The 24297-nt window shown below is 34.2% G+C and overlaps 9 non-coding genes across 9 annotated transcripts; all 9 read right to left on the reverse strand.

Annotated features, from left to right (window-relative positions):
• Positions 1 to 1952: 1952 nt before the first annotated feature.
• Positions 1953 to 2071, reverse strand: LOC149374847 (5S ribosomal RNA). The gene has a single exon (XR_016293024.1). It is a non-coding gene; the product is annotated as a 5S ribosomal RNA (ribosomal RNA).
• A 2624-nt stretch (positions 2072 to 4695) lies between these two features.
• On the reverse strand, positions 4696 to 4814 carry LOC149374848 (5S ribosomal RNA). The gene has a single exon (XR_016293009.1). It is a non-coding gene; the product is annotated as a 5S ribosomal RNA (ribosomal RNA).
• Positions 4815 to 7438: 2624 nt separating this feature from the next.
• Positions 7439 to 7557, reverse strand: LOC149374849 (5S ribosomal RNA). Its single transcript, XR_016293010.1, has one exon. It is a non-coding gene; the product is annotated as a 5S ribosomal RNA (ribosomal RNA).
• A 2624-nt stretch (positions 7558 to 10181) lies between these two features.
• Positions 10182 to 10300, reverse strand: LOC149374850 (5S ribosomal RNA). The gene has a single exon (XR_016293011.1). It is a non-coding gene; the product is annotated as a 5S ribosomal RNA (ribosomal RNA).
• A 2624-nt stretch (positions 10301 to 12924) lies between these two features.
• On the reverse strand, positions 12925 to 13043 carry LOC149374851 (5S ribosomal RNA). Its single transcript, XR_016293012.1, has one exon. It is a non-coding gene; the product is annotated as a 5S ribosomal RNA (ribosomal RNA).
• A 2624-nt stretch (positions 13044 to 15667) lies between these two features.
• LOC149374852 (5S ribosomal RNA) lies at positions 15668 to 15786 on the reverse strand. Its single transcript, XR_016293013.1, has one exon. It is a non-coding gene; the product is annotated as a 5S ribosomal RNA (ribosomal RNA).
• Positions 15787 to 18410: 2624 nt separating this feature from the next.
• On the reverse strand, positions 18411 to 18529 carry LOC149374853 (5S ribosomal RNA). Its single transcript, XR_016293014.1, has one exon. It is a non-coding gene; the product is annotated as a 5S ribosomal RNA (ribosomal RNA).
• Positions 18530 to 21153: 2624 nt separating this feature from the next.
• On the reverse strand, positions 21154 to 21272 carry LOC149374854 (5S ribosomal RNA). The gene has a single exon (XR_016293015.1). It is a non-coding gene; the product is annotated as a 5S ribosomal RNA (ribosomal RNA).
• Positions 21273 to 23896: 2624 nt separating this feature from the next.
• Positions 23897 to 24015, reverse strand: LOC149374855 (5S ribosomal RNA). The gene has a single exon (XR_016293016.1). It is a non-coding gene; the product is annotated as a 5S ribosomal RNA (ribosomal RNA).
• Between the last annotated feature and the right edge of the window lie 282 nt (positions 24016 to 24297).

Consider the following 24297-nt stretch of genomic DNA (forward strand, 5'->3'; position numbering starts at 1 on the left):
TGACTTTAGCAGTTAAAATAAACATATTCTAGTTACGTGGTATATTCCGTATTCAACTCCGTTGTGTAAAAGAACGTTACAAATCTTACTTAAAAAATCATGTGACCATCAGAGATACATTTTCAAATGTATTTCTCTTTGTCTATATTTACTCAACAAGTATCTAAAACGCCGTTTGTTTTTACCGATAAGAAGTATCGTAAACATCAATTGCAAAAAACGGCTTTTTTCTCTCTGGTCAGTAAAATTCCTGCATGCATGCTCCGAAAGTTTTGAGCGAGCGCGTTCAAAATGAGAAGGTGCGGTTTTTTGCAATCTATTTTTATATACTTGTACCTAATTAATGAAAATAAACGGCCTTTTAGGTACTTGTGGAGAGAATATAAACGAAGAGAAAAACGTTTGAATAATGTACCTATGTTGGCTAACAACTTTTTTATGGCCATTTTTGGAAAGGACCTTTTTTCGGTTTTTGCTGCAGTTCGCGAAGAGTTAAAACCGACCAACCTTATTTTGTGTGTATGTTAAGGGCTATAATATCTACCTTGTGTTTAAATTGTAGCTCTTAATATTGTATATATCGCGAGTTATTGAATTTAAAAAGGTGGCTCAAAATGGTAGTTTTTTGCGATTTGCGAAAAAACGGCTAAACTGATTTAAACTCAACGCAGCTTATTTTGTTGGTATTAAGGAGGCTCTTGCACGGGACTTCCACAACTAAAAAGTGATTTTTCTTATAGGAAAAAATGTGATTAATTTAACGGCATCCGCATTTTTGTCCGTTATCGTGAAAAATTTCAAGATATTCGATGCCAAAGTTCGCTCAACGGAACATTACTCTTATGGAGTCGTGCTTCAAGACGTTGTATATTGGCTGTAATACAACTGAATAACAGCATGTTCTCTTAACAAAAATATGAATATTCTGAAGAAAAAATCCTCATCTTTCAGATTTTCTTTAGTAAAATGTAGGTTGTCGTAGAAAAAAATCAAGATATTTGCGTTTGGAGTAAGTAGCTGCGAGAGTTGCTACAGTAAATACATGTAAAAAAACGCGCTGTCATCTGCTACTTGATGATTTTAACCTGTTATACTAATGTTTTTAGAATAAATACTAGCAAGGCGCAAGAGCCTCCTTACAATTGTGCATTTTTACTAAACACTTTCTTATGTGCGATTTTTCGGTTTTCTTCTAGACGCGACGAACAATGGTTTTGGCCATTTTAGCCATTTTTATAAGGCTTTTGCTGACATATTAACTTATTGAATTCTATGTTAATTCGTTACGATGCATTGAAACTACCACCCTATTTTTTTCGATCTAGTCAGAACTTTCGGGATATCGATAATTGTAAGCTAATTTTACCGAACTATCATATTTTAGCGCAAAGTAGGTTAAAAAATTATATTTATACGTTCACGTTATGTATAAATAAAACAATTTCATTGATAATTGGAAGAAAGGGTGTCATTTTAAATAAATTCGTGTAATTAAATTTTTTAAATCTTGTTTTCTACGAATAAGCTTTTAATCTCAACGTTATACCTAACACATGTTAAAAATCTTGCAATTAGTGCGGTATTTTAAACCTTTAAATTCATCGTGTTCCAATAAAATTTTAAAATAATTGGAAAACAAAAACCAAAGTGTACTTACAAAGCTTGAGAGTAATACCAAACATTGAACAAGGTATGTGAATGTAAACACAATCGTACAGCAAAACTAAGAACCAATAATCTAGTGAAAACTAAATATCGTACATATTTTCAGAAGTATCGTGGAATTCCTAATACAATTGGTACTTAACTAAACCATGATGATATGATAAGATCGTAATTTTTCATCAGTAAATCTTTTTTTTTTTGGTGATAAGAATAATAACCCGTTAGGAAACAAAGTATTTAAGGTTTACAAAAGCAGAAGAGCTCTAACGGAGATTGACAAAAAGAGATGCCAACAGCACGCGGGGTTCCCAAGCGGTCACCCATCCAAGTACTAACCGCGCCCAATGCTGCTTAACTTCGGTGATCAGACGAGAACCGGTGCTTTCAGCGTGGTATGGACGTTGGCGAATGCTCGGGGTAAAGATAAGCTTTTTCGGCTGCGTAAACACGCTGCGGGAATTTACGCGACGGAACTCTGGTGTCGGTACATCAGAGCAAATCCCTTACCAACGATTATTTTTCCGCACTGCAACAAATTTTCTGGTACCTTTGGGGTAATTTCTGTTACGGAATTTATCACTTACGTAACCTATAAATATTAAACTAGTGTGTTTTTGATATTGAATTGTTTATAACTATCACACAACCAGTGACTCGACTCAATTTTAACAAAATTTCTCAGATTGTATGCATCAAAAAGTCTGTGAAAATGTGTGAATGCATTGGTCTCTTGTACATTTTGATTTGTTTTAGTATGCAAAATTGCAATACCGTTTTCTCATTCGTTTTAGCTTTTTCAGTTTTACAGTTGCACGATACGGATATACAAAATATATGCAGACGACGATATGTCTGCGCAAAATTCCGAAGTCAAGAAACCCCTCGTTTACATGGAGCGGAAAATTCCGCGACGGAAACTTCATGATCCAATCAGCGTGGAGCTTTAGAAGAATCTATCAGAAAAGCTGTGCTCTGATTGGTGTATGAGGTCTCCGTCGCGGAATTTTCCGCTCCATGTAAACGAGGGGTCCTTCACCGTGCGGAAGCGGAACAGAAATAATCGTTGGTAAGAGTAGATTTGCTCTGATATACCGACGCCAGAGTTCCGTCACGTAAATTTCCGCAGCGTGTATACGCAGCCTTACTGGAACGATCGTATCAAACATATGTATTTATCTTCAATTCGCACTTGATTTTACCCAACGAAGCTGTGGTAGGAAATGAAATGCCGTCCAAAGATTTTACCATCGGTTAGTAATGTTAATGGTAAACTTTTCTGTGACAGTGATTGTTCCTGTGTCGTTAATCAAGTTTTATTTATAAAATTGTATCGATACGAAAGGTAGATTTAAATATCACACATGAGTTTAATTACAGACCCTTTTTAACTTGAGCCTACCTCAGACTTAATTAAAATGCATCAGGAGAAATAAAAATACTAAAAATCGTGTTGAACAGAATGTTGTCTATACATTATACTGAAAACAAAATTCCTGCAAATTGAGGAAATTAAAGTGACAAATTCTAGTTTAAAATTTTTTTAATTTTTTATCAAATTAATGATCGGTATCTACCGAGCCGAACAATCAAATAAGGGATTAAACAAACGTACTTTGGTTACATTAAATATTCTGTATTCAACTTACCTTGTTTCGAAAACTGCTACCAATCTTGCATAAAAAAATAATACTTAATATAAAATTTATTGTATCTTTTTTTTCTACAACAAATCATTTGGTTTTTTAACGACAAAAAAAAAAGAAAAAAAGAACTAAAATATCAAAATGACCAACATATAAGGTAAATGGAGCATTAAAATATCTATTATCTCAGACAACGTTCAATTTTAATAAAATTTATTTGCTTAATATTTTGCTAAAGGAAAAGTATATCGTTATAATTAATTGTTTTGCTGTATTAAAGCTAATGCTACCATATCTTTAACGTATAAGTTTGAATCTCACATATATTTTTTTTTCGGGACACACTTTTGAAAATAGGCTAATTTTATTCGCAGTGTTGTGTTTTACAGAGGAAAGTCGTGAACATAGATCTTAGTGGTAGTGTCAGTGTTTTCACGCAATGCACGTTCGAAAATTATATTTATACATTTGCGTTATATTTCAATGTAATAATTTTATTGAAAAAAAAAGGTATCATATAAAACAAACTCGTGTCATAAGGTCTTTTAAATCTTGTTTTCTCTCTAAACACGTATTAATCTCAATGTTACACCTTAAAAATGTTTAAAATCTTGCTATTAATGCGGTATTTCGAACCGTATAATATGTCATACTTACACTTGAAAGTTTTTTTTTATTTTTTTTTTAAATAGACAAATTTGTCGTTTTTTAACAGAAATTAAAAAATAATAGAAAAACCAAGTGTACAAGGCTTATAAGTAATGATAAACTTTGAACAAGGTATGTAAATGTAAACACAATCGTACTGCAAAACAAAAAACCAATAACCTAGCAAAAAGTGTATATCATACGAATTTTCAAAAGTTTCCTGAAATTCTTAATACTCTTAGTACTTAACTGAGCCATCGTGATTAATAAGATCATAATTTTTCATCAGTAATTTTTTGTTTGTTTTTTTTTTTTATTTTTTACAGCCATTTGAGGTCCCATACAGGTCCTATGTGGCTCTTTATTACTGTGTTACTCTTGCATATGTATGCTATCGTCATTGGCATAGATAAAAAACCGCCTCAGATTCAATGTGATAAATCACTTACACAGCAATCGGGACCGATATTGTACATGGCTTCCAAACCATCGGACCACAGTTGCAAATACGCACTTAAGAAATAAAGCTCCCAGAGGTGGTAGAGGTGCGAGCTAAGTGAGAAAAGGCCGAGTCTTGAACTCGTAAGCGTGTGTTACCATTAATCACTGTGCTACCATGGCCCTCTCTTCAGTAAGTCGTTTGTTTTATCGAGATCGTAGAAATGATAAGCCGTTAAAAAATAGCGTATTTAAGGTTTACAAAAGCAGAAGAGCTCTAACGGAGATTGACAAAAAGAGATGCCAACAGCACGCGGGGTTCCCAAGCGGTCACCCATCCAAGTACTAACCGCGCCCAATGCTGCTTAACTTCGGTGATCAGACGAGAACCGGTGCTTTCAGCGTGGTATGGACGTTGGCGAATGCTCGGGGTAAAGATAAGCTTTTTCGGCTGCGTAAACACGCTGCGGGAATTTACGCGACGGAACTCTGGTGTCGGTACATCAGAGCAAATCCCTTACCAACGATTATTTTTCCGCACTGCAACAAATTTTCTGGTACCTTTGGGGTAATTTCTGTTACGGAATTTATCACTTACGTAACCTATAAATATTAAACTAGTGTGTTTTTGATATTGAATTGTTTATAACTATCACACAACCAGTGACTCGACTCAATTTTAACAAAATTTCTCAGATTGTATGCATCAAAAAGTCTGTGAAAATGTGTGAATGCATTGGTCTCTTGTACATTTTGATTTGTTTTAGTATGCAAAATTGCAATACCGTTTTCTCATTCGTTTTAGCTTTTTCAGTTTTACAGTTGCACGATACGGATATACAAAATATATGCAGACGACGATATGTCTGCGCAAAATTCCGAAGTCAAGAAACCCCTCGTTTACATGGAGCGGAAAATTCCGCGACGGAAACTTCATGATCCAATCAGCGTGGAGCTTTAGAAGAATCTATCAGAAAAGCTGTGCTCTGATTGGTGTATGAGGTCTCCGTCGCGGAATTTTCCGCTCCATGTAAACGAGGGGTCCTTCACCGTGCGGAAGCGGAACAGAAATAATCGTTGGTAAGAGTAGATTTGCTCTGATATACCGACGCCAGAGTTCCGTCACGTAAATTTCCGCAGCGTGTATACGCAGCCTTACTGGAACGATCGTATCAAACATATGTATTTATCTTCAATTCGCACTTGATTTTACCCAACGAAGCTGTGGTAGGAAATGAAATGCCGTCCAAAGATTTTACCATCGGTTAGTAATGTTAATGGTAAACTTTTCTGTGACAGTGATTGTTCCTGTGTCGTTAATCAAGTTTTATTTATAAAATTGTATCGATACGAAAGGTAGATTTAAATATCACACATGAGTTTAATTACAGACCCTTTTTAACTTGAGCCTACCTCAGACTTAATTAAAATGCATCAGGAGAAATAAAAATACTAAAAATCGTGTTGAACAGAATGTTGTCTATACATTATACTGAAAACAAAATTCCTGCAAATTGAGGAAATTAAAGTGACAAATTCTAGTTTAAAATTTTTTTAATTTTTTATCAAATTAATGATCGGTATCTACCGAGCCGAACAATCAAATAAGGGATTAAACAAACGTACTTTGGTTACATTAAATATTCTGTATTCAACTTACCTTGTTTCGAAAACTGCTACCAATCTTGCATAAAAAAATAATACTTAATATAAAATTTATTGTATCTTTTTTTTCTACAACAAATCATTTGGTTTTTTAACGACAAAAAAAAAAGAAAAAAAGAACTAAAATATCAAAATGACCAACATATAAGGTAAATGGAGCATTAAAATATCTATTATCTCAGACAACGTTCAATTTTAATAAAATTTATTTGCTTAATATTTTGCTAAAGGAAAAGTATATCGTTATAATTAATTGTTTTGCTGTATTAAAGCTAATGCTACCATATCTTTAACGTATAAGTTTGAATCTCACATATATTTTTTTTTCGGGACACACTTTTGAAAATAGGCTAATTTTATTCGCAGTGTTGTGTTTTACAGAGGAAAGTCGTGAACATAGATCTTAGTGGTAGTGTCAGTGTTTTCACGCAATGCACGTTCGAAAATTATATTTATACATTTGCGTTATATTTCAATGTAATAATTTTATTGAAAAAAAAAGGTATCATATAAAACAAACTCGTGTCATAAGGTCTTTTAAATCTTGTTTTCTCTCTAAACACGTATTAATCTCAATGTTACACCTTAAAAATGTTTAAAATCTTGCTATTAATGCGGTATTTCGAACCGTATAATATGTCATACTTACACTTGAAAGTTTTTTTTTATTTTTTTTTTAAATAGACAAATTTGTCGTTTTTTAACAGAAATTAAAAAATAATAGAAAAACCAAGTGTACAAGGCTTATAAGTAATGATAAACTTTGAACAAGGTATGTAAATGTAAACACAATCGTACTGCAAAACAAAAAACCAATAACCTAGCAAAAAGTGTATATCATACGAATTTTCAAAAGTTTCCTGAAATTCTTAATACTCTTAGTACTTAACTGAGCCATCGTGATTAATAAGATCATAATTTTTCATCAGTAATTTTTTGTTTGTTTTTTTTTTTTATTTTTTACAGCCATTTGAGGTCCCATACAGGTCCTATGTGGCTCTTTATTACTGTGTTACTCTTGCATATGTATGCTATCGTCATTGGCATAGATAAAAAACCGCCTCAGATTCAATGTGATAAATCACTTACACAGCAATCGGGACCGATATTGTACATGGCTTCCAAACCATCGGACCACAGTTGCAAATACGCACTTAAGAAATAAAGCTCCCAGAGGTGGTAGAGGTGCGAGCTAAGTGAGAAAAGGCCGAGTCTTGAACTCGTAAGCGTGTGTTACCATTAATCACTGTGCTACCATGGCCCTCTCTTCAGTAAGTCGTTTGTTTTATCGAGATCGTAGAAATGATAAGCCGTTAAAAAATAGCGTATTTAAGGTTTACAAAAGCAGAAGAGCTCTAACGGAGATTGACAAAAAGAGATGCCAACAGCACGCGGGGTTCCCAAGCGGTCACCCATCCAAGTACTAACCGCGCCCAATGCTGCTTAACTTCGGTGATCAGACGAGAACCGGTGCTTTCAGCGTGGTATGGACGTTGGCGAATGCTCGGGGTAAAGATAAGCTTTTTCGGCTGCGTAAACACGCTGCGGGAATTTACGCGACGGAACTCTGGTGTCGGTACATCAGAGCAAATCCCTTACCAACGATTATTTTTCCGCACTGCAACAAATTTTCTGGTACCTTTGGGGTAATTTCTGTTACGGAATTTATCACTTACGTAACCTATAAATATTAAACTAGTGTGTTTTTGATATTGAATTGTTTATAACTATCACACAACCAGTGACTCGACTCAATTTTAACAAAATTTCTCAGATTGTATGCATCAAAAAGTCTGTGAAAATGTGTGAATGCATTGGTCTCTTGTACATTTTGATTTGTTTTAGTATGCAAAATTGCAATACCGTTTTCTCATTCGTTTTAGCTTTTTCAGTTTTACAGTTGCACGATACGGATATACAAAATATATGCAGACGACGATATGTCTGCGCAAAATTCCGAAGTCAAGAAACCCCTCGTTTACATGGAGCGGAAAATTCCGCGACGGAAACTTCATGATCCAATCAGCGTGGAGCTTTAGAAGAATCTATCAGAAAAGCTGTGCTCTGATTGGTGTATGAGGTCTCCGTCGCGGAATTTTCCGCTCCATGTAAACGAGGGGTCCTTCACCGTGCGGAAGCGGAACAGAAATAATCGTTGGTAAGAGTAGATTTGCTCTGATATACCGACGCCAGAGTTCCGTCACGTAAATTTCCGCAGCGTGTATACGCAGCCTTACTGGAACGATCGTATCAAACATATGTATTTATCTTCAATTCGCACTTGATTTTACCCAACGAAGCTGTGGTAGGAAATGAAATGCCGTCCAAAGATTTTACCATCGGTTAGTAATGTTAATGGTAAACTTTTCTGTGACAGTGATTGTTCCTGTGTCGTTAATCAAGTTTTATTTATAAAATTGTATCGATACGAAAGGTAGATTTAAATATCACACATGAGTTTAATTACAGACCCTTTTTAACTTGAGCCTACCTCAGACTTAATTAAAATGCATCAGGAGAAATAAAAATACTAAAAATCGTGTTGAACAGAATGTTGTCTATACATTATACTGAAAACAAAATTCCTGCAAATTGAGGAAATTAAAGTGACAAATTCTAGTTTAAAATTTTTTTAATTTTTTATCAAATTAATGATCGGTATCTACCGAGCCGAACAATCAAATAAGGGATTAAACAAACGTACTTTGGTTACATTAAATATTCTGTATTCAACTTACCTTGTTTCGAAAACTGCTACCAATCTTGCATAAAAAAATAATACTTAATATAAAATTTATTGTATCTTTTTTTTCTACAACAAATCATTTGGTTTTTTAACGACAAAAAAAAAAGAAAAAAAGAACTAAAATATCAAAATGACCAACATATAAGGTAAATGGAGCATTAAAATATCTATTATCTCAGACAACGTTCAATTTTAATAAAATTTATTTGCTTAATATTTTGCTAAAGGAAAAGTATATCGTTATAATTAATTGTTTTGCTGTATTAAAGCTAATGCTACCATATCTTTAACGTATAAGTTTGAATCTCACATATATTTTTTTTTCGGGACACACTTTTGAAAATAGGCTAATTTTATTCGCAGTGTTGTGTTTTACAGAGGAAAGTCGTGAACATAGATCTTAGTGGTAGTGTCAGTGTTTTCACGCAATGCACGTTCGAAAATTATATTTATACATTTGCGTTATATTTCAATGTAATAATTTTATTGAAAAAAAAAGGTATCATATAAAACAAACTCGTGTCATAAGGTCTTTTAAATCTTGTTTTCTCTCTAAACACGTATTAATCTCAATGTTACACCTTAAAAATGTTTAAAATCTTGCTATTAATGCGGTATTTCGAACCGTATAATATGTCATACTTACACTTGAAAGTTTTTTTTTATTTTTTTTTTAAATAGACAAATTTGTCGTTTTTTAACAGAAATTAAAAAATAATAGAAAAACCAAGTGTACAAGGCTTATAAGTAATGATAAACTTTGAACAAGGTATGTAAATGTAAACACAATCGTACTGCAAAACAAAAAACCAATAACCTAGCAAAAAGTGTATATCATACGAATTTTCAAAAGTTTCCTGAAATTCTTAATACTCTTAGTACTTAACTGAGCCATCGTGATTAATAAGATCATAATTTTTCATCAGTAATTTTTTGTTTGTTTTTTTTTTTTATTTTTTACAGCCATTTGAGGTCCCATACAGGTCCTATGTGGCTCTTTATTACTGTGTTACTCTTGCATATGTATGCTATCGTCATTGGCATAGATAAAAAACCGCCTCAGATTCAATGTGATAAATCACTTACACAGCAATCGGGACCGATATTGTACATGGCTTCCAAACCATCGGACCACAGTTGCAAATACGCACTTAAGAAATAAAGCTCCCAGAGGTGGTAGAGGTGCGAGCTAAGTGAGAAAAGGCCGAGTCTTGAACTCGTAAGCGTGTGTTACCATTAATCACTGTGCTACCATGGCCCTCTCTTCAGTAAGTCGTTTGTTTTATCGAGATCGTAGAAATGATAAGCCGTTAAAAAATAGCGTATTTAAGGTTTACAAAAGCAGAAGAGCTCTAACGGAGATTGACAAAAAGAGATGCCAACAGCACGCGGGGTTCCCAAGCGGTCACCCATCCAAGTACTAACCGCGCCCAATGCTGCTTAACTTCGGTGATCAGACGAGAACCGGTGCTTTCAGCGTGGTATGGACGTTGGCGAATGCTCGGGGTAAAGATAAGCTTTTTCGGCTGCGTAAACACGCTGCGGGAATTTACGCGACGGAACTCTGGTGTCGGTACATCAGAGCAAATCCCTTACCAACGATTATTTTTCCGCACTGCAACAAATTTTCTGGTACCTTTGGGGTAATTTCTGTTACGGAATTTATCACTTACGTAACCTATAAATATTAAACTAGTGTGTTTTTGATATTGAATTGTTTATAACTATCACACAACCAGTGACTCGACTCAATTTTAACAAAATTTCTCAGATTGTATGCATCAAAAAGTCTGTGAAAATGTGTGAATGCATTGGTCTCTTGTACATTTTGATTTGTTTTAGTATGCAAAATTGCAATACCGTTTTCTCATTCGTTTTAGCTTTTTCAGTTTTACAGTTGCACGATACGGATATACAAAATATATGCAGACGACGATATGTCTGCGCAAAATTCCGAAGTCAAGAAACCCCTCGTTTACATGGAGCGGAAAATTCCGCGACGGAAACTTCATGATCCAATCAGCGTGGAGCTTTAGAAGAATCTATCAGAAAAGCTGTGCTCTGATTGGTGTATGAGGTCTCCGTCGCGGAATTTTCCGCTCCATGTAAACGAGGGGTCCTTCACCGTGCGGAAGCGGAACAGAAATAATCGTTGGTAAGAGTAGATTTGCTCTGATATACCGACGCCAGAGTTCCGTCACGTAAATTTCCGCAGCGTGTATACGCAGCCTTACTGGAACGATCGTATCAAACATATGTATTTATCTTCAATTCGCACTTGATTTTACCCAACGAAGCTGTGGTAGGAAATGAAATGCCGTCCAAAGATTTTACCATCGGTTAGTAATGTTAATGGTAAACTTTTCTGTGACAGTGATTGTTCCTGTGTCGTTAATCAAGTTTTATTTATAAAATTGTATCGATACGAAAGGTAGATTTAAATATCACACATGAGTTTAATTACAGACCCTTTTTAACTTGAGCCTACCTCAGACTTAATTAAAATGCATCAGGAGAAATAAAAATACTAAAAATCGTGTTGAACAGAATGTTGTCTATACATTATACTGAAAACAAAATTCCTGCAAATTGAGGAAATTAAAGTGACAAATTCTAGTTTAAAATTTTTTTAATTTTTTATCAAATTAATGATCGGTATCTACCGAGCCGAACAATCAAATAAGGGATTAAACAAACGTACTTTGGTTACATTAAATATTCTGTATTCAACTTACCTTGTTTCGAAAACTGCTACCAATCTTGCATAAAAAAATAATACTTAATATAAAATTTATTGTATCTTTTTTTTCTACAACAAATCATTTGGTTTTTTAACGACAAAAAAAAAAGAAAAAAAGAACTAAAATATCAAAATGACCAACATATAAGGTAAATGGAGCATTAAAATATCTATTATCTCAGACAACGTTCAATTTTAATAAAATTTATTTGCTTAATATTTTGCTAAAGGAAAAGTACATCGTTATAATTAATTGTTTTGCTGTATTAAAGCTAATGCTACCATATCTTTAACGTATAAGTTTGAATCTCACATATATTTTTTTTTCGGGACACACTTTTGAAAATAGGCTAATTTTATTCGCAGTGTTGTGTTTTACAGAGGAAAGTCGTGAACATAGATCTTAGTGGTAGTGTCAGTGTTTTCACGCAATGCACGTTCGAAAATTATATTTATACATTTGCGTTATATTTCAATGTAATAATTTTATTGAAAAAAAAAGGTATCATATAAAACAAACTCGTGTCATAAGGTCTTTTAAATCTTGTTTTCTCTCTAAACACGTATTAATCTCAATGTTACACCTTAAAAATGTTTAAAATCTTGCTATTAATGCGGTATTTCGAACCGTATAATATGTCATACTTACACTTGAAAGTTTTTTTTTATTTTTTTTTTAAATAGACAAATTTGTCGTTTTTTAACAGAAATTAAAAAATAATAGAAAAACCAAGTGTACAAGGCTTATAAGTAATGATAAACTTTGAACAAGGTATGTAAATGTAAACACAATCGTACTGCAAAACAAAAAACCAATAACCTAGCAAAAAGTGTATATCATACGAATTTTCAAAAGTTTCCTGAAATTCTTAATACTCTTAGTACTTAACTGAGCCATCGTGATTAATAAGATCATAATTTTTCATCAGTAATTTTTTGTTTGTTTTTTTTTTTTATTTTTTACAGCCATTTGAGGTCCCATACAGGTCCTATGTGGCTCTTTATTACTGTGTTACTCTTGCATATGTATGCTATCGTCATTGGCATAGATAAAAAACCGCCTCAGATTCAATGTGATAAATCACTTACACAGCAATCGGGACCGATATTGTACATGGCTTCCAAACCATCGGACCACAGTTGCAAATACGCACTTAAGAAATAAAGCTCCCAGAGGTGGTAGAGGTGCGAGCTAAGTGAGAAAAGGCCGAGTCTTGAACTCGTAAGCGTGTGTTACCATTAATCACTGTGCTACCATGGCCCTCTCTTCAGTAAGTCGTTTGTTTTATCGAGATCGTAGAAATGATAAGCCGTTAAAAAATAGCGTATTTAAGGTTTACAAAAGCAGAAGAGCTCTAACGGAGATTGACAAAAAGAGATGCCAACAGCACGCGGGGTTCCCAAGCGGTCACCCATCCAAGTACTAACCGCGCCCAATGCTGCTTAACTTCGGTGATCAGACGAGAACCGGTGCTTTCAGCGTGGTATGGACGTTGGCGAATGCTCGGGGTAAAGATAAGCTTTTTTGGCTGCGTAAACACGCTGCGGGAATTTACGCGACGGAACTCTGGTGTCGGTACATCAGAGCAAATCCCTTACCAACGATTATTTTTCCGCACTGCAACAAATTTTCTGGTACCTTTGGGGTAATTTCTGTTACGGAATTTATCACTTACGTAACCTATAAATATTAAACTAGTGTGTTTTTGATATTGAATTGTTTATAACTATCACACAACCAGTGACTCGACTCAATTTTAACAAAATTTCTCAGATTGTATGCATCAAAAAGTCTGTGAAAATGTGTGAATGCATTGGTCTCTTGTACATTTTGATTTGTTTTAGTATGCAAAATTGCAATACCGTTTTCTCATTCGTTTTAGCTTTTTCAGTTTTACAGTTGCACGATACGGATATACAAAATATATGCAGACGACGATATGTCTGCGCAAAATTCCGAAGTCAAGAAACCCCTCGTTTACATGGAGCGGAAAATTCCGCGACGGAAACTTCATGATCCAATCAGCGTGGAGCTTTAGAAGAATCTATCAGAAAAGCTGTGCTCTGATTGGTGTATGAGGTCTCCGTCGCGGAATTTTCCGCTCCATGTAAACGAGGGGTCCTTCACCGTGCGGAAGCGGAACAGAAATAATCGTTGGTAAGAGTAGATTTGCTCTGATATACCGACGCCAGAGTTCCGTCACGTAAATTTCCGCAGCGTGTATACGCAGCCTTACTGGAACGATCGTATCAAACATATGTATTTATCTTCAATTCGCACTTGATTTTACCCAACGAAGCTGTGGTAGGAAATGAAATGCCGTCCAAAGATTTTACCATCGGTTAGTAATGTTAATGGTAAACTTTTCTGTGACAGTGATTGTTCCTGTGTCGTTAATCAAGTTTTATTTATAAAATTGTATCGATACGAAAGGTAGATTTAAATATCACACATGAGTTTAATTACAGACCCTTTTTAACTTGAGCCTACCTCAGACTTAATTAAAATGCATCAGGAGAAATAAAAATACTAAAAATCGTGTTGAACAGAATGTTGTCTATACATTATACTGAAAACAAAATTCCTGCAAATTGAGGAAATTAAAGTGACAAATTCTAGTTTAAAATTTTTTTAATTTTTTATCAAATTAATGATCGGTATCTACCGAGCCGAACAATCAAATAAGGGATTAAACAAACGTACTTTGGTTACATTAAATATTCTGTATTCAACTTACCTTGTTTCGAAAACTGCTACCAATCTTGCATAAAAAAATAATACTTAATATAAAATTTATTGTATCTTTTTTTTCTACAACAAATCATTTGGTTTTTTAACGACAAAAAAAAAAGAAAAAAAGAACTAAAATATCAAAATGACCAACATATAAGGTAAATGGAGCATTAAAATATCTATTATCTCAGACAACGTTCAATTTTAATAAAATTTATTTGCTTAATATTTTGCTAAAGGAAAAGTATATCGTTATAATTAATTGTTTTGCTGTATTAAAGCTAATGCTACCATATCTTTAACGTATAAGTTTGAATCTCACATATATTTTTTTTTCGGGACACACTTTTGAAAATAGGCTAATTTTATTCGCAGTGTTGTGTTTTACAGAGGAAAGTCGTGAACATAGATCTTAGTGGTAGTGTCAGTGTTTTCACGCAATGCACGTTCGAAAATTATATTTATACATTTGCGTTATATTTCAATGTAATAATTTTATTGAAAAAAAAAGGTATCATATAAAACAAACTCGTGTCATAAGGTCTTTTAAATCTTGTTTTCTCTCTAAACACGTATTAATCTCAATGTTACACCTTAAAAATGTTTAAAATCTTGCTATTAATGCGGTATTTCGAACCGTATAATATGTCATACTTACACTTGAAAGTTTTTTTTTATTTTTTTTTTAAATAGACAAATTTGTCGTTTTTTAACAGAAATTAAAAAATAATAGAAAAACCAAGTGTACAAGGCTTATAAGTAATGATAAACTTTGAACAAGGTATGTAAATGTAAACACAATCGTACTGCAAAACAAAAAACCAATAACCTAGCAAAAAGTGTATATCATACGAATTTTCAAAAGTTTCCTGAAATTCTTAATACTCTTAGTACTTAACTGAGCCATCGTGATTAATAAGATCATAATTTTTCATCAGTAATTTTTTGTTTGTTTTTTTTTTTTATTTTTTACAGCCATTTGAGGTCCCATACAGGTCCTATGTGGCTCTTTATTACTGTGTTACTCTTGCATATGTATGCTATCGTCATTGGCATAGATAAAAAACCGCCTCAGATTCAATGTGATAAATCACTTACACAGCAATCGGGACCGATATTGTACATGGCTTCCAAACCATCGGACCACAGTTGCAAATACGCACTTAAGAAATAAAGCTCCCAGAGGTGGTAGAGGTGCGAGCTAAGTGAGAAAAGGCCGAGTCTTGAACTCGTAAGCGTGTGTTACCATTAATCACTGTGCTACCATGGCCCTCTCTTCAGTAAGTCGTTTGTTTTATCGAGATCGTAGAAATGATAAGCCGTTAAAAAATAGCGTATTTAAGGTTTACAAAAGCAGAAGAGCTCTAACGGAGATTGACAAAAAGAGATGCCAACAGCACGCGGGGTTCCCAAGCGGTCACCCATCCAAGTACTAACCGCGCCCAATGCTGCTTAACTTCGGTGATCAGACGAGAACCGGTGCTTTCAGCGTGGTATGGACGTTGGCGAATGCTCGGGGTAAAGATAAGCTTTTTCGGCTGCGTAAACACGCTGCGGGAATTTACGCGACGGAACTCTGGTGTCGGTACATCAGAGCAAATCCCTTACCAACGATTATTTTTCCGCACTGCAACAAATTTTCTGGTACCTTTGGGGTAATTTCTGTTACGGAATTTATCACTTACGTAACCTATAAATATTAAACTAGTGTGTTTTTGATATTGAATTGTTTATAACTATCACACAACCAGTGACTCGACTCAATTTTAACAAAATTTCTCAGATTGTATGCATCAAAAAGTCTGTGAAAATGTGTGAATGCATTGGTCTCTTGTACATTTTGATTTGTTTTAGTATGCAAAATTGCAATACCGTTTTCTCATTCGTTTTAGCTTTTTCAGTTTTACAGTTGCACGATACGGATATACAAAATATATGCAGACGACGATATGTCTGCGCAAAATTCCGAAGTCAAGAAACCCCTCGTTTACATGGAGCGGAAAATTCCGCGACGGAAACTTCATGATCCAATCAGCGTGGAGCTTTAGAAGAATCTATCAGAAAAGCTGTGCTCTGATTGGTGTATGAGGTCTCCGTCGCGGAATTTTCCGCTCCATGTAAACGAGGGGTCCTTCACCGTGCGGAAGCGGAACAGAAATAATCGTTGGTAAGAGTAGATTTGCTCTGATATACCGACGCCAGAGTTCCGTCACGTAAATTTCCGCAGCGTGTATACGCAGCCTTACTGGAACGATCGTATCAAACATATGTATTTATCTTCAATTCGCACTTGATTTTACCCAACGAAGCTGTGGTAGGAAATGAAATGCCGTCCAAAGATTTTACCATCGGTTAGTAATGTTAATGGTAAACTTTTCTGTGACAGTGATTGTTCCTGTGTCGTTAATCAAGTTTTATTTATAAAATTGTATCGATACGAAAGGTAGATTTAAATATCACACATGAGTTTAATTACAGACCCTTTTTAACTTGAGCCTACCTCAGACTTAATTAAAATGCATCACGAGAAATAAAAATACTAAAAATCGTGTTGAACAGAATGTTGTCTATACATTATACTGAAAACAAAATTCCTGCAAATTGAGGAAATTAAAGTGACAAATTCTAGTTTAAAATTTTTTTAATTTTTTATCAAATTAATGATCGGTATCTACCGAGCCGAACAATCAAATAAGGGATTAAACAAACGTACTTTGGTTACATTAAATATTCTGTATTCAACTTACCTTGTTTCGAAAACTGCTACCAATCTTGCATAAAAAAATAATACTTAATATAAAATTTATTGTATCTTTTTTTTCTACAACAAATCATTTGGTTTTTTAACGACAAAAAAAAAAGAAAAAAAGAACTAAAATATCAAAATGACCAACATATAAGGTAAATGGAGCATTAAAATATCTATTATCTCAGACAACGTTCAATTTTAATAAAATTTATTTGCTTAATATTTTGCTAAAGGAAAAGTATATCGTTATAATTAATTGTTTTGCTGTATTAAAGCTAATGCTACCATATCTTTAACGTATAAGTTTGAATCTCACATATATTTTTTTTTCGGGACACACTTTTGAAAATAGGCTAATTTTATTCGCAGTGTTGTGTTTTACAGAGGAAAGTCGTGAACATAGATCTTAGTGGTAGTGTCAGTGTTTTCACGCAATGCACGTTCGAAAATTATATTTATACATTTGCGTTATATTTCAATGTAATAATTTTATTGAAAAAAAAAGGTATCATATAAAACAAACTCGTGTCATAAGGTCTTTTAAATCTTGTTTTCTCTCTAAACACGTATTAATCTCAATGTTACACCTTAAAAATGTTTAAAATCTTGCTATTAATGCGGTATTTCGAACCGTATAATATGTCATACTTACACTTGAAAGTTTTTTTTTATTTTTTTTTTAAATAGACAAATTTGTCGTTTTTTAACAGAAATTAAAAAATAATAGAAAAACCAAGTGTACAAGGCTTATAAGTAATGATAAACTTTGAACAAGGTATGTAAATGTAAACACAATCGTACTGCAAAACAAAAAACCAATAACCTAGCAAAAAGTGTATATCATACGAATTTTCAAAAGTTTCCTGAAATTCTTAATACTCTTAGTACTTAACTGAGCCATCGTGATTAATAAGATCATAATTTTTCATCAGTAATTTTTTGTTTGTTTTTTTTTTTTATTTTTTACAGCCATTTGAGGTCCCATACAGGTCCTATGTGGCTCTTTATTACTGTGTTACTCTTGCATATGTATGCTATCGTCATTGGCATAGATAAAAAACCGCCTCAGATTCAATGTGATAAATCACTTACACAGCAATCGGGACCGATATTGTACATGGCTTCCAAACCATCGGACCACAGTTGCAAATACGCACTTAAGAAATAAAGCTCCCAGAGGTGGTAGAGGTGCGAGCTAAGTGAGAAAAGGCCGAGTCTTGAACTCGTAAGCGTGTGTTACCATTAATCACTGTGCTACCATGGCCCTCTCTTCAGTAAGTCGTTTGTTTTATCGAGATCGTAGAAATGATAAGCCGTTAAAAAATAGCGTATTTAAGGTTTACAAAAGCAGAAGAGCTCTAACGGAGATTGACAAAAAGAGATGCCAACAGCACGCGGGGTTCCCAAGCGGTCACCCATCCAAGTACTAACCGCGCCCAATGCTGCTTAACTTCGGTGATCAGACGAGAACCGGTGCTTTCAGCGTGGTATGGACGTTGGCGAATGCTCGGGGTAAAGATAAGCTTTTTTGGCTGCGTAAACACGCTGCGGGAATTTACGCGACGGAACTCTGGTGTCGGTACATCAGAGCAAATCCCTTACCAACGATTATTTTTCCGCACTGCAACAAATTTTCTGGTACCTTTGGGGTAATTTCTGTTACGGAATTTATCACTTACGTAACCTATAAATATTAAACTAGTGTGTTTTTGATATTGAATTGTTTATAACTATCACACAACCAGTGACTCGACTCAATTTTAACAAAATTTCTCAGATTGTATGCATCAAAAAGTCTGTGAAAATGTGTGAATGCATTGGTCTCTTGTACATTTTGATTTGTTTTAGTATGCAAAATTGCAATACCGTTTTCTCATTCGTTTTAGCTTTTTCAGTTTTACAGTTGCACGATACGGATATACAAAATATATGCAGACGACGATATGTCTGCGCAAAATTCCGAAGTCAAGAAACCCCTCGTTTACATGGAGCGGAAAATTCCGCGACGGAAACTTCATGATCCAATCAGCGTGGAGCTTTAGAAGAATCTATCAGAAAAGCTGTGCTCTGATTGGTGTATGAGGTCTCCGTCGCGGAATTTTCCGCTCCATGTAAACGAGGGGTCCTTCACCGTGCGGAAGCGGAACAGAAATAATCGTTGGTAAGAGTAGATTTGCTCTGATATACCGACGCCAGAGTTCCGTCACGTAAATTTCCGCAGCGTGTATACGCAGCCTTACTGGAACGATCGTATCAAACATATGTATTTATCTTCAATTCGCACTTGATTTTACCCAACGAAGCTGTGGTAGGAAATGAAATGCCGTCCAAAGATTTTACCATCGGTTAGTAATGTTAATGGTAAACTTTTCTGTGACAGTGATTGTTCCTGTGTCGTTAATCAAGTTTTATTTATAAAATTGTATCGATACGAAAGGTAGATTTAAATATCACACATGAGTTTAATTACAGACCCTTTTTAACTTGAGCCTACCTCAGACTTAATTAAAATGCATCAGGAGAAATAAAAATACTAAAAATCGTGTTGAACAGAATGTTGTCTATACATTATACTGAAAACAAAATTCCTGCAAATTGAGGAAATTAAAGTGACAAATTCTAGTTTAAAATTTTTTTAATTTTTTATCAAATTAATGATCGGTATCTACCGAGCCGAACAATCAAATAAGGGATTAAACAAACGTACTTTGGTTACATTAAATATTCTGTATTCAACTTACCTTGTTTCGAAAACTGCTACCAATCTTGCATAAAAAAATAATACTTAATATAAAATTTATTGTATCTTTTTTTTCTACAACAAATCATTTGGTTTTTTAACGACAAAAAAAAAAGAAAAAAAGAACTAAAATATCAAAATGACCAACATATAAGGTAAATGGAGCATTAAAATATCTATTATCTCAGACAACGTTCAATTTTAATAAAATTTATTTGCTTAATATTTTGCTAAAGGAAAAGTATATCGTTATAATTAATTGTTTTGCTGTATTAAAGCTAATGCTACCATATCTTTAACGTATAAGTTTGAATCTCACATATATTTTTTTTTCGGGACACACTTTTGAAAATAGGCTAATTTTATTCGCAGTGTTGTGTTTTACAGAGGAAAGTCGTGAACATAGATCTTAGTGGTAGTGTCAGTGTTTTCACGCAATGCACGTTCGAAAATTATATTTATACATTTGCGTTATATTTCAATGTAATAATTTTATTGAAAAAAAAAGGTATCATATAAAACAAACTCGTGTCATAAGGTCTTTTAAATCTTGTTTTCTCTCTAAACACGTATTAATCTCAATGTTACACCTTAAAAATGTTTAAAATCTTGCTATTAATGCGGTATTTCGAACCGTATAATATGTCATACTTACACTTGAAAGTTTTTTTTTATTTTTTTTTTAAATAGACAAATTTGTCGTTTTTTAACAGAAATTAAAAAATAATAGAAAAACCAAGTGTACAAGGCTTATAAGTAATGATAAACTTTGAACAAGGTATGTAAATGTAAACACAATCGTACTGCAAAACAAAAAACCAATAACCTAGCAAAAAGTGTATATCATACGAATTTTCAAAAGTTTCCTGAAATTCTTAATACTCTTAGTACTTAACTGAGCCATCGTGATTAATAAGATCATAATTTTTCATCAGTAATTTTTTGTTTGTTTTTTTTTTTTATTTTTTACAGCCATTTGAGGTCCCATACAGGTCCTATGTGGCTCTTTATTACTGTGTTACTCTTGCATATGTATGCTATCGTCATTGGCATAGATAAAAAACCGCCTCAGATTCAATGTGATAAATCACTTACACAGCAATCGGGACCGATATTGTACATGGCTTCCAAACCATCGGACCACAGTTGCAAATACGCACTTAAGAAATAAAGCTCCCAGAGGTGGTAGAGGTGCGAGCTAAGTGAGAAAAGGCCGAGTCTTGAACTCGTAAGCGTGTGTTACCATTAATCACTGTGCTACCATGGCCCTCTCTTCAGTAAGTCGTTTGTTTTATCGAGATCGTAGAAATGATAAGCCGTTAAAAAATAGCGTATTTAAGGTTTACAAAAGCAGAAGAGCTCTAACGGAGATTGACAAAAAGAGATGCCAACAGCACGCGGGGTTCCCAAGCGGTCACCCATCCAAGTACTAACCGCGCCCAATGCTGCTTAACTTCGGTGATCAGACGAGAACCGGTGCTTTCAGCGTGGTATGGACGTTGGCGAATGCTCGGGGTAAAGATAAGCTTTTTCGGCTGCGTAAACACGCTGCGGGAATTTACGCGACGGAACTCTGGTGTCGGTACATCAGAGCAAATCCCTTACCAACGATTATTTTTCCGCACTGCAACAAATTTTCTGGTACCTTTGGGGTAATTTCTGTTACGGAATTTATCACTTACGTAACCTATAAATATTAAACTAGTGTGTTTTTGATATTGAATTGTTTATAACTATCACACAACCAGTGACTCGACTCAATTTTAACAAAATTTCTCAGATTGTATGCATCAAAAAGTCTGTGAAAATGTGTGAATGCATTGGTCTCTTGTACATTTTGATTTGTTTTAGTATGCAAAATTGCAATACCGTTTTCTCATTCGTTTTAGCTTTTTCAGTTTTACAGTTGCACGATACGGATATACAAAATATATGCAGACGACGATATGTCTGCGCAAAATTCCGAAGTCAAGAAACCCCTCGTTTACATGGAGCGGAAAATTCCGCGACGGAAACTTCATGATCCAATCAGCGTGGAGCTTTAGAAGAATCTATCAGAAAAGCTGTGCTCTGATTGGTGTATGAGGTCTCCGTCGCGGAATTTTCCGCTCCATGTAAACGAGGGGTCCTTCACCGTGCGGAAGCGGAACAGAAATAATCGTTGGTAAGAGTAGATTTGCTCTGATATACCGACGCCAGAGTTCCGTCACGTAAATTTCCGCAGCGTGTATACGCAGCCTTACTGGAACGATCGTATCAAACATATGTATTTATCTTCAATTCGCACTTGATTTTACCCAACGAAGCTGTGGTAGGAAATGAAATGCCGTCCAAAGATTTTACCATCGGTTAGTAATGTTAATGGTAAACTTTTCTGTGACAGTGATTGTTCCTGTGTCGTTAATCAAGTTTTATTTATAAAATTGTATCGATACGAAAGGTAGATTTAAATATCACACATGAGTTTAATTACAGACCCTTTTTAACTTGAGCCTACCTCAGACTTAATTAAAATGCATCAGGAGAAATAAAAATACTAAAAATCGTGTTGAACAGAATGTTGTCTATACATTATACTGAAAACAAAATTCCTGCAAATTGAGGAAATTAAAGTGACAAATTCTAGTTTAAAATTTTTTTAATTTTTTATCAAATTAATGATCGGTATCTACCGAGCCGAACAATCAAATAAGGGATTAAACAAACGTACTTTGGTTACATTAAATATTCTGTATTCAACTTACCTTGTTTCGAAAACTGCTACCAATCTTGCATAAAAAAATAATACTTAATATAAAATTTATTGTATCTTTTTTTTCTACAACAAATCATTTGGTTTTTTAACGACAAAAAAAAAAGAAAAAAAGAACTAAAATATCAAAATGACCAACATATAAGGTAAATGGAGCATTAAAATATCTATTATCTCAGACAACGTTCAATTTTAATAAAATTTATTTGCTTAATATTTTGCTAAAGGAAAAGTATATCGTTATAATTAATTGTTTTGCTGTATTAAAGCTAATGCTACCATATCTTTAACGTATAAGTTTGAATCTCACATATATTTTTTTTTCGGGACACACTTTTGAAAATAGGCTAATTTTATTCGCAGTGTTGTGTTTTACAGAGGAAAGTCGTGAACATAGATCTTAGTGGTAGTGTCAGTGTTTTCACGCAATGCACGTTCGAAAATTATATTTATACATTTGCGTTATATTTCAATGTAATAATTTTATTGAAAAAAAAAGGTATCATATAAAACAAACTCGTGTCATAAGGTCTTTTAAATCTTGTTTTCTCTCTAAACACGTATTAATCTCAATGTTACACCTTAAAAATGTTTAAAATCTTGCTATTAATGCGGTATTTCGAACCGTATAATATGTCATACTTACACTTGAAAGTTTTTTTTTATTTTTTTTTTAAATAGACAAATTTGTCGTTTTTTAACAGAAATTAAAAAATAATAGAAAAACCAAGTGTACAAGGCTTATAAGTAATGATAAACTTTGAACAAGGTATGTAAATGTAAACACAATCGTACTGCAAAACAAAAAACCAATAACCTAGCAAAAAGTGTATATCATACGAATTTTCAAAAGTTTCCTGAAATTCTTAATACTCTTAGTACTTAACTGAGCCATCGTGATTAATAAGATCATAATTTTTCATCAGTAATTTTTTGTTTGTTTTTTTTTTTTATTTTTTACAGCCATTTGAGGTCCCATACAGGTCCTATGTGGCTCTTTATTACTGTGTTACTCTTGCATATGTATGCTATCGTCATTGGCATAGATAAAAAACCGCCTCAGATTCAATGTGATAAATCACTTACACAGCAATCGGGACCGATATTGTACATGGCTTCCAAACCATCGGACCACAGTTGCAAATACGCACTTAAGAAATAAAGCTCCCAGAGGTGGTAGAGGTGCGAGCTAAGTGAGAAAAGGCCGAGTCTTGAACTCGTAAGCGTGTGTTACCATTAATCACTGTGCTACCATGGCCCTCTCTTCAGTAAGTCGTTTGTTTTATCGAGATCGTAGAAATGATAAGCCGTTAAAAAATAGCGTATTTAAGGTTTACAAAAGCAGAAGAGCTCTAACGGAGATTGACAAAAAGAGATGCCAACAGCACGCGGGGTTCCCAAGCGGTCACCCATCCAAGTACTAACCGCGCCCAATGCTGCTTAACTTCGGTGATCAGACGAGAACCGGTGCTTTCAGCGTGGTATGGACGTTGGCGAATGCTCGGGGTAAAGATAAGCTTTTTCGGCTGCGTAAACACGCTGCGGGAATTTACGCGACGGAACTCTGGTGTCGGTACATCAGAGCAAATCCCTTACCAACGATTATTTTTCCGCACTGCAACAAATTTTCTGGTACCTTTGGGGTAATTTCTGTTACGGAATTTATCACTTACGTAACCTATAAATATTAAACTAGTGTGTTTTTGATATTGAATTGTTTATAACTATCACACAACCAGTGACTCGACTCAATTTTAACAAAATTTCTCAGATTGTA

This window comes from Copidosoma floridanum, unplaced genomic scaffold, assembly GCF_036245765.1.
Source record: "Copidosoma floridanum isolate Cflo_tuat_1 unplaced genomic scaffold, Cflo_Japanese_pri ptg000013l, whole genome shotgun sequence".
Lineage (NCBI taxonomy): Eukaryota > Metazoa > Arthropoda > Insecta > Hymenoptera > Encyrtidae > Copidosoma > Copidosoma floridanum.